This window comes from Scylla paramamosain, chromosome 2 (assembly GCF_035594125.1).
Source record: "Scylla paramamosain isolate STU-SP2022 chromosome 2, ASM3559412v1, whole genome shotgun sequence".
In the NCBI taxonomy this organism is placed as follows: domain Eukaryota; kingdom Metazoa; phylum Arthropoda; class Malacostraca; order Decapoda; family Portunidae; genus Scylla; species Scylla paramamosain.
This window is the reverse complement of record NC_087152.1, coordinates 24,131,672-24,142,609: the sequence shown is the minus strand read 5'-3', so window position 1 is coordinate 24,142,609 and position 10,938 is coordinate 24,131,672. Positions and strand designations below refer to the sequence as shown.

General features: G+C 35.5%; 1 pseudogene; it reads left to right on the top strand.

The window, feature by feature from the left end:
• The first annotated feature begins 6,939 nt into the window (after positions 1–6,939).
• Positions 6,940–8,348, top strand: LOC135107162 (cytochrome c oxidase subunit 1-like; annotated as a pseudogene).
• The last annotated feature ends 2,590 nt before the right edge of the window (positions 8,349–10,938 follow it).

The window sequence follows — 10,938 nt, the reverse complement described above, 5'->3', positions numbered from 1 at the left end:
AGGGTTTTGGTGTAAAAACCTGTGCAGGATTTTGGTGTTCATCTGATCACTACTAAATAAAGCTGTGCAGGGTTTTGGTGTTAAAACCTGCGCACGGTTTTCGTGTAAAAAAAGGTGAAGGGTTTTGTTGTAAAAATCTGTGCAGGGTTTTGGTGCAAAAACCTGTGCAGGGTTTTGGTGCAAAAATATTTTGCAGGGAATTCGTGTAAAAACCTTTGCAGGGTTTTGGTGTAAAAAGCTATGCAGGGTTTTTGTGTTCATCTGATCAATACTAAAAAAGCTGGGCATGGTTTTTGTGTAGAATGCTGAGCAGGATTTGGGTGTGAAAAGCTGCGCATGGTTTTGGTGTAAAAATGTGTGCAGGTTTTTCATGTTCTTCTGATCAATACTAAAAAAAGATGCACAGAATTTTGGTGTAAAATGCTGCGCAAGGTTTTGGTTTAAAAAGCTGTGCAAAGTTTTAGTGTTCATCTGATCAACACTAAAAAAAATGCGCAAGGTTTTCGTGTTAAAAGCTGTGAAGGATTTTGGTGTTCATCTGATCAACACTAAAAAAGCTCCGCAAGATTTTGGTTCGAAAACCTGTGCTAAGTTTTGGTGTAAGAACATGTGCAGAGTTTTGGTGTAAAATGCTGTGTAAAATGTTGTGTAAAATGTTTTTGGTTTGATTAACACTAAAAAAAACTGCGTTTATACATCAACTGGGTGTTGATGTATAAAACCTGTGCAGTTTTTTGGTGTAACAAGCTTAGCAGAGATTAGGTGCAAAAAACTGTGCAGGGTTTTTGGTGTAAATAAAAGCTGCGCAGGGTTTTGGTGTAAAAAGCTGTCCAGATTTTTTTTTTTTTTTTTGGTGTTCATCTGATCAACTCTAAAAAAACCTGTGCAAGTTTTAGGTGTTAATCTGATCAATACTGAAAAAGCTGCGGAGGCTTTTGGTGTAAAAAGCTGTGTTTTTTTTTTTTTTATTTTGGTGTTCATCTGATCACTACTAAAAAAAAGTTCGCAGGGTTTTGGTGTTAAAACCTGCGCAAGGTTTTGGTGTAAAAAAATGTGGAGGGTTTTGTTGTAAATCCTGTACAGGGTTTTGGTGTAAAAACCTGTGCAGGAATTTGGTGCAAAAATAGTTTGCAGGAAAAAAAACTTGTTCAGAGTTTTCGTGTAAAAACCTGTGCAGGGTTTTGGTGTTCAACTGATCAATAGTAAAAAAGCTTGGCAAACTTTTGGTGTAAAATGGTGCGCAGAGTTTTGGTGTGAAAAGCTGCGCATTGTTTTGGTGTATATCCTGTGCAGTGTTTCGGTGTTCATCTGATCAACACTAAAAAAAACTGCGCTGGGTTTTGATGTAAAGTTTTGGTGTAAAAAGGTGTGCAGGGATTTAGTGTAAAATGGTGTGCAGGGTAAAAACAGGTGTGCAGGTGTAAAAACCTGTGCAGGTTTTTGGTGTTCATCTGATCAACACTAAAAGAAGCTGGGAAGGTTTTTGGTGTAAAAAGCTGGGCGAGATTTTGGTGTTCATCTCATCAACACTAAAAAAAGCTGTGCAGGGTTTTGGTGTAAAAACCTGTTCTTGGTTTTTGTGTAAAAAGCTGTGCAGGATTTTTGAGTTCATCTGATCAACAATAAAAAAGCTGCGCAGGGATTAGCTGTAAAAACCTGTGCAGTGTTTTGATGTAAAAACCTGTGCAGGGTTTTGATGTAAAAAGATGTGCAGGATTTTGATGTTCATCTGATCAACATTTAAAAAGCTGCAAAGGGTTTTGGTGTAAAAAGATGTGCAGATTTTTTTTTTTTTTTTTTTTTTTTTTGGTGTTCATCTGATCAACTCTAAAAAATCCTGTGCAGGATTTAGGTGTTTATCTGATCAACACTGAAAAAGCTGGGTAGACTTTTCGTGTAAAAAGCTGTCCTTTTTTGGGGGGGGTGTTCATCTATTCACCACTAAAAAAAGCAGTGCAGAATTTTCGTGTAAAAACCTGTGCAGGGTTTTCGTGTAGAAAGCTGTGCAGGGTTTTAGTGTAAAAAGCTGTGCTGGATTTTTGTGTTCATCTGATCAACAATAAAAAAAAAGCTGCGCAGGCATTTGGTGTAAAAACCTGTGCCGGGTTTTAATGTAAAAACCTGTGCATGGCTTTGGTGTAAAAAGATATGCAGGGTTTTGATATTCATACGATCAACATTTAAAAAGATGCGCAGGGTTTTGGTGTAAAAAGCTCTGAAGGTTTTTTTGTGGTGTTTATCTCAAGAACGCTAAAAACACCTTTGCAGGTTTTTGCTTTTCATCTGATCAACACTAAAAAAGCTGCAGAGGGGATTGGTATAAAAAGCTGTGCAGGTTTTTTTGGTATTCAATTGATCACCACTAAAAAAAACTGAGCAGGATTTTGGTGTAAAAACCTGTGCAGGGTTTTGGTGTAAAAAGCTGCGCAGGGTTTTGGTGTAAAAAGCTGTGCACTTTTTTGGTGTTCATCTGATGAACACTAAAATACCCTGTGCAGGGTTTTCCTATAAAAACCTGTGAAGGGTTTTCGCGTTCATCTTATCACCACTAAAAAAAAGCTCGGCAGTGTTTTGGTATAAAAACCTGTGCATGTTTTTTTGGAGTTCATTTAATTAACACTAAAAAAAGCTGCACAGAATTATGGTGTTAAAACCTACGCAGGGTTTTAATGTAAAAAATGACGAGGGTTTTGTTGTAAAAACCTGTGCAGGGTTTTGGTGTAAAAACCTGTTCAGGGTTTTGGTGAAAAAACATTTTGCAGGGATTCGGTGTAAAAAACTGTTCAGGTTTTTCGTGTAAAAATCTGTGCAGGGTTTTGGTGTTCATCTGATAAATAGTAAAAAAGCTTGGCAGACTTTTCTTGTAAAATGGTGCGTAGGGCTTTGGTGTGAAAAGCTGCGCAGGGTTTTGGTATAAATCCTGTGCAGTGTTACGGTGTTCATCTGATCAACAGTAAAACAAAGCTGCGTAGGGTTTTGATGTAAAAACCTGTGCAGGTTTTTGATGTTCCTCTGATCAACACTAAAAAAACTGCCTTGAGTTATGTTGTAAAAAGCTGCGCAGGGTTTTGGTGTAATAAGCAGTGTAGTGTTTTGGTGTTCATCTGATCAACCTTAAAAAAACTGCGGAAGGGTTTCTTGTAAAAAACTGTGCAGGGTTTTGGTGTATAAACCTGTGGTGGGTTTTGGTGTAAAAACATGTGCAGGGTTATGGTGTAAAAAGCTGTGCAGGTTTTTGGTGTTCATTTGATCAACACTAAAAAAAGTTGCGCAGAATTTTGGTGAAAAAAAATACCGGTTCAAATTTTTGGTGTTTATCTGCTCAACACTAAAAAAAAGTTGTGCAGGGTTTTAGTGTGAAAACCTGTGCATGGTTTTGGTGTAAAAACGAGTGTAGGGTTTGGGTGTAAAAACCTGTGCAGTGTTTTAGTGTAAAAAGCTGCGCAGGATTTTGGTGTAAAAACCTGTGCAAGGTTTTGGTGTCAAAAGCTGCGCAGGGTTTTGGTGTAAAAACCTGTCCAGTGTTTTGGTGTAAAGAGCAATGAAGTGTTTTGGTGTAAAAAGCTGTGCAGGGTTTTGATGTTTTCTGATCAACAAAACAAAAAGCTGCGCAGGGTTTTGATGTAAAAAGCTGTGCAGGTTTTTTTTTTTTTTTTTTGGTGTTCATCTGATCAACAATAAAAAAAAATGTGTAGGGTTTTGGTATTCATCTGAACGACACTAGAAAAGCTGTGTAGGGTTTTTGCGTAAGAAGCTGTGAAGATTTTTTTGGTGTTTATCTGATCACCACTAAAAAAAAGCAGCGCAGAATTTTGATGCAAAAACCTGTGCAGGTTTTTGGTGTTCATCTGATCAACACTAATAAAAAAAACCTGTACAGGGTTTTGGTGTTAAAACCTGTGCAGGATTTTGGTGTTCATCTGATCACCACTAAATAAAGCTGTGCAGGGTTTTGGTGTTAAAACCTGCGCAAGGTTTTGTTGTAAAAACCTTTGCTGGGATTTGGTGTAAAAACCTGTGCAGGGTTTTGGTGTAAAAAGCTATAAGGGGTTTTTGTGTTCATCTGATCAATAGTAAAGAAGCTGGGCAGGATTTTTTTTTTTTTTAATGCTGAGCAGGATTTTGGTGTGAAAAGCTGCGCATGGTTTTGGTGTAAAAACGTGTGTATCGTTTCGGTGTTCATCTGATCACCACTACAAAAAGCTGCGCAGGCTTTTGGTGTAAAAATCTGTGCAGTTTTTTATGTTCATCTGATCAACACTAAATAAAGCTGCACAGAGTTTTGGTGTTCTTCTTATCTACAAAAAAAAACTGCACAGTGTTTTCGTGTTAAAAGCTGTGCAGGATTTTGGTGTTCATCTCATCCACACTAAAAAAGCTGTGCAAGATTTTGGTTTGAAAACTTGTGCTGGGTTTTGGTGTAAAAACATGTGCAGAGTTATGGTGTAAAAAGCTGTGCAGGTGTTTGGTGTTCATCTGATTAACACTAAAAAACTACGCAGGGTTTTGGTAATAAAAGTTATGCAGGATTTAGTTGTTCATCTGATCACCACTAAAAAAGCTACGCAGAAATTTGGTGAATAAAACCTGTGCAGGTTTTTGGTGTTCATCTGATCAACACTAAAAAAAGTTGCGCAGGTTTTAGGTGTAAAAACCTGTGCAGGGTTTTGGTGTAAAAACATGTGTAAGGTTTTGGTGTAAAAATCTGTCCAGAGTTTTGGTGTAAAAAGCTGGGCAGAGATTTGGCGTTGAAACCTCTGCAGGATTTTGATGTAAAAAGCTTCGCAGGGTTTTGAAGGAAAAAACCTGTGTAGGATTTTGATGTAAAAACCTCCCCATTGTTTTGGTGTAAAAAGCTGTGCAGGGTTTTGGTGTAAAAAGCTGTGCAGGATTATGTTGTTAATCTGATAACACAAAAAAAAAGCTGCTCAGGGTTTTCGTGTAAAAAGCTGCGCAAGGTTTTGATGTAAAAAGCTGTGCAGGGATTTTGTGTAAAATGCTGAGCAGGATTTCGGTGTTCATCTCATCACCACTAAAAAAAGCTGCGCAGAGTTTTGGTTTAAAAACCTGTGCATGTTTTTGGTGTTCATCTGATCACCACTAAAAAAAAAAGGTGTGCAGAGTTTTGCTATAAAAAAACTGCTCAGGGTTTTGGTGTAAAAAGCTGTGCAGGATTATATGTTTATCCGATCAACACTAAAAAAGCTGCGCAGGGTGTTGGTGTAAGAAACCTGTGCAGTTTTTTGGTGTAAAAAGCTGAGCAGGGATTTGGTGTTAAAACCTGTGCAGGGTTTTGGTATAAAAGGCTGTGCATGGTTTTGGTGTAAAACTCTGTGCAGGATTTTAGTGTTCATCTGGTCAACATTAAAATAGGTGCGCAGGATTTTGGTGCAAAAAGCTGCGCCAGTTTTTGGTGTAAAAACCTACGCAAGGATTTGGTGAAAAATGGTCTGCAGGGATTTGCTGTTTATCTAATCACTACTAAAAAAAGTTGCTTTTGTTTGTTTTGGTGTGAAAAGCTGCGCAAGGTTTTGGTGTTCATCTGATCAACAGTAAAAAAGCTGCTCAGAGTTTTGGTGTAAAAAGCTTTGCAAGTTTTTGGTGTTTATCTTGTCAACACTAAAAAAAGCTGTGCAGCGTTTTGGTGCAAGAAAACCGGTGCAGGGTTTTGGTGTAAAAACGTGCAGGGTTTTGGTGTAAAAAGGTGAGCAGGATTTTGGTGTAAAAACCTAAGCAGGATTTTGGTGTTAAACCTGTGCAGGTTTTTGGTGTAAAAAAGGTGCGCAGGGTTTTGGTGTAAAAACCTGTGTAGGATTTTGGTGTAAAAACCTGTACAGGGTTTTGGTGTAAAAAGCTGTGCAGGGTTTTGGTGTAGAAAGCTGTGCAGGGTTTTGGTGTTCATCTGATCACCACTAAAAAAAGCTGCGCTGGGTTTTGATGTAAAACCTGTGCAAGTTTTTGGTGTTTATCTGATCAACACTAAAAAAGCTGCACAGGATCTTGGTGTAAAAACCTGTGCAGGGTTTTGGTCTAAAACCATGTGCAGGGTTTTGGTGTAAAAACTTGTGCAAGGTTTTGGTTTAAAAAACTCAGTAGGGTTTTGGTGTAAAAACGTGTGCAGGGATTTGGTGTAAAAACATATGCAAGGTTTTGGTTTAAAAACCTGCACAAGGTTTTGTTGTAAAAAGATGTGCAGGGTTTTGGTGTAAAAAGTTGCGCAGGTATTTAGTGTAAAATGCTGTGCAGGGTTTTGGTGTTCTTCTGCTCACCACTAAAAAAGGGTGCGCCTTTTTTTAGTGGTTCTTCTGCTCACCACTAAAAAAAATTGCGGTGATCAAGATCCGTTATCACTCTCTTTTATTCAACTCAATCCTCTTCAATCTCTGACCTAATAAATAAAAATAAAAATAAAGCTCTTTTTAATCTTCTCCTTCCTATAAACCTTCTGTCTCTCGGAGGGTTACCTCCTTTTATAGGATTTTCACGTAAATGGGTTATTATTCAAATTGTTTCATCTAAAATAATGATTTTTCTCTATTAATCCTTTTATTTTCAAGTCTTATTACTCTTTATGTCTACCTACGCTTTTTTGTTCCCATAATCTTATTATCTTTTCCTTCACTTTCCTCTTTTTTTTTTATTAAATCCTTATCGACTTTTTCGCCATTTTTAGCTTTCTTTACCTTTATTAACATATTTGGTTTATGCCTACCCATTCCATTTTCAATCTAGGATTTTAAGTTATATAAACTAAAAGAATTCAAAGCCTAAAAAAAAAGAACCTCCTTTTAAATCCTAAGTTCCAGTGTCTAACCACATCTTTAGATTTGCAATCTAATATTATTTTCATTTTACTATGGAACCTAATAAGAAAGTTTTAACCTGTTTTAAGATTTACAATCTAACGCCTACATCACTCAGCCATCTTATTATGCAACGATGATTTTTTTTTCTACAAATCATAAAGACATTGGTACATTATATTTTATCTTTGGAGCATGATCTGGTATAGTAGGAACTTCATTAACTTTGATTATCCGAGCTGAATTAGGGCAACCAGGAACACTTATTGGTAACGACCAAATTTATAATGTTGTTGTTACTGCACATGCTTTTGTTATAATTTTCTTTATAGTTATACCAATTATAATTGGAGGATTTGGTAAGTGACTGGTCCCTCTTATACTAGGAGCTCCTGACATGGCTTTCCCTCGAATAAATAATATAAGATTCTGGCTTTTACCACCATCTCTAACTCTGCTCTTAATAAGAGGTATAGTAGAAAGAGGTGTTGGTACAGGTTGAACTGTTTACCCTCCCTTAGCAGCAGCTATTGCCCATGCAGGAGCCTCAGTTGATCTTGGTATTTTCTCTCTCCATCTCCCAGGTGTATTTTCTATTCTTGCCGCAGTTAATTTTATAACAACTGTCATTAATATACGATCTTTTGGAATAAGAATAGACCAGATACCACTATTCGTCTGGTCTGTCTTCATTACAGCAATTCTTTTACTTTTATCTTTACCAGTTCTAGCAGGAGCAATCACCATACTTTTAACCGATCGAAATCTTAATACATCATTCTTTGTTCCTGCTGGAGGTGGAGACCCTGTTATCTATCAACATATATTCTGGTTCTTTGATCATCCAGAAGTTTACATTCTTATTTTACCAGCATTCGGTATAATCTCACATATTGTAAGAAAAGAATCAGGAAAAAAAAAAAGAGTCATTTGGAACATTAGGTATAATCTATGCTATAATGGCTATTGGTATCTACGGATTTATTGTCTGAGCCCATCACATGTTTACAGTAGGTATAGATGTTGATACACGAGCTTACTTTACATCAGCAACAATAATTATTGCCGTTCCAACAGGCATCAAAATTTTCAGATGACTTAGAACCCTTCACGGAACACAAATTAATTATAGGCCTTCAATACTATGGGCTTTAGGTTTTATTTTCCGTTGGGGGTCTTACCGGAGTTGTTTTAGCCAATTCATCAATTGATATTATTCTCCACGATACCTACTATGTTGTAGCCCACTTCCATTATATCCTATCTATAGGAGCTGTTTTTTGGTATCTTTGCCAGTATTGCTCACTGATTTCCATTCTTTACAGGCTTATCCTTAAACCCTAAATGAATAAAAATTCATTTTTTTCTGTTATGTGTGCCGGAGTAAATATTACTTTCTTCCCTCAACATTTTTTAGGACTTAATGGTATACCTCGACGTTACTCTGATTACCCAGATGCTTATACAACATGAAATATTGTTTCCTCTATAGGATCTATAGTCTCTCTTGTTGCTATATTAATCTTTATAATTATTATTTGAGAAGCTCTGGTTTTTAACCGACCTGTCCTATTTACCCCTTTCCTCCCTTCCTCAATTGAATGAAATCACTCTTACCCACCTGCTGACCATTCTTATATAGAAATTCCACTAATTTCTAACTTCTAAAATGACAAACAGATGTATAGGATTTAAGCTCCTACTAGGAAGAAATTATTCTTCTTTTAGAACTCTCTCTCTCTTCTCTTAATGGCAACATGAACTTTTTTAGGTCTTCAAGATGGAGCTTCTCCCTTAATAGAACAGCTAATTTTCTTTCATGATCATAATATAGTTGTTCTTATTATAATTATTACCTTTGTGGGCTATATACTTACATCGGTTCTCAGAAATTCGCTTATTAATCGATTTATACTTGAGCATCAAACTATTGAGTTAATTTGAAGTGCAGTTCCTGCAATTATTTTAATCTTTATTGCTCTTCCTTCTCTTCGCCTTTTATACCTACTAGATGAAGTTAATAATCCGTCTATTACCTTAAAAACTGTAGGCCACCAATGATATTGAAGTTATGAATACTCAGATTTTCTTAATGTTGAGTTTGACACTTACATAATTCTTACTAATGAACTAGATTTATCAGGATTCCGTCTCTTAGATGTAGACAATCGAACCGTTCTTCCAATGAATACACAAATTCGTATTGTAATTACAGCAGCAGATGTAATTCACTCTTGAACAGTTCCAGCTTTAGGGATTAAAGCAGATGCCATTCCAGGCCGACTTAACCAAACCAGATTCCTAATATCTCGCCCAGGATAATTTTATGGCCAATGTTCGGAAATTTGTGGTGCTAACCATAGATTTATGCCTATTGTAATTGAAAGTGATATACAGATTCCTTCTTAAATTGAATTTCTTCATACTCAGATTCACCCGATGACTGAAAGTAAGTGTAGGTCTTTTAAACCTACCATAGTATAGCGCCTACTTCTGGTGACAAGAAATAAGTTAAATTTATAATATTAATTTGTCCTGTTAAAGTTATCTTCTTCAAGATATTTCTTAATGCCTCAGATAGCCCCATTACTATGATTTTATCTTTACTTCTTCTTTTTTACTAACATTAATCATTTTTATCTCTAATCTTTTTTTTTTTTTAAACCCTTCGAAAAAATGTATTTAATAGTTTCTGATTCCTATACAACTCTTCAATCTATCTGAAAATTATATCCAATTTATTCTCAATTTTTGAGCCATCTTCAAGAATTTTTTTTATTATTCATTAAATTGAATTTCAACTCTCTTAGGTCTTATATTTATTCCTTATCTATATTGAGCTTTCCCATCACGATGATCTTTATGCTGAAGAGAAATTATTTTTACTTTACAGAAAGAATTTGAAGCTCTTTTAACTCCCTACTCTCTGGGTTCAATTATATATATATTTTTTTATCTACTTTTGCAGCTTCAACGCAATATTCTTTTTGAATTATATAAATTTAAAAAATTAAAACCATAAAAATAATAATTACAACTACAGATATCTTTATGAAAACTTTAATTCTATTCAATTGTAAAGAATTCAAGATAAAGAATATATGGGAAAATAAATAATATAAACCCTGACCCACATAAAATTCAAACCAACCTTTATCTGCCACTCTCTCCATCCGAGATCCTATTTTTTTACTTTTTTCACTCAATTCTAAAGTTCTTAATAAAGGTATAAATCATATTGACCCCATTATTACAGCTGGCCTGTAATTATTTTTTTTTTTCAATGAATAATTTACTCTCTTTATATTTAAAATATAGCCTACTAATCCCCCAAGAATTCTTACTGCTAATACTATTATCTTCATTACTGTTCTTAAACAAACTATATAGCATTCTGGGAATAATCTCCATCTTAACGCCGATCCGCCCAAAATAGCCCCCAAACCTAAAATTCTTATTGAATTAGTCATTAAAAAATCTTCATCTGAAAGAATCGTGATGTTCCTTAAATTATTCTCTCCTGAAAGGGAATAAAAAACTAAACGGAGAGTCAACCCTGTCGCTATTACATAGAGTAATAATGCAACAAAATTAATTCGCCTTATAAAAGCAGCCTCTAAGATTATATCCTTTGAATAAAATCCTGCTATAAAAGGAAACCCACATAAAGCCAAATTAGCAATAGTTATATATGATACCGTTAATGGTATAAATTTCACTAAATTTCCTATAAATCGAATATCTTGATAGCCCCCAACTCTATGGATAATAACACCAGCACATATAAAAAGTAAAGCTTTAAATAACGTATGCCTTAATAAATGGAATAAAGCTAAATCGCTAAAGCCTAAAGGCAAAATTCTTAATATTACATCTAACTGCCTTAAAGTTGAAAAGGCAATATTTTTTTTTAGATCATATTCAAAATTTGCTCCTAGCCCCGCTATAAATATTGTTAAACATGAAATAATTAATAAACTGCTTTGGATCGTCGATCCTTCTAAATCTGCCCTAAATCGAATCATTAAATAAACCCCTGCAGTAACTAGAGTTGAAGAATGAACTAAAGCTGACACCGGGGGTTGTGGCTGCTATAGCAGCCGGCAATCATGCAGAAAAAAGGAACTTGAGCCCT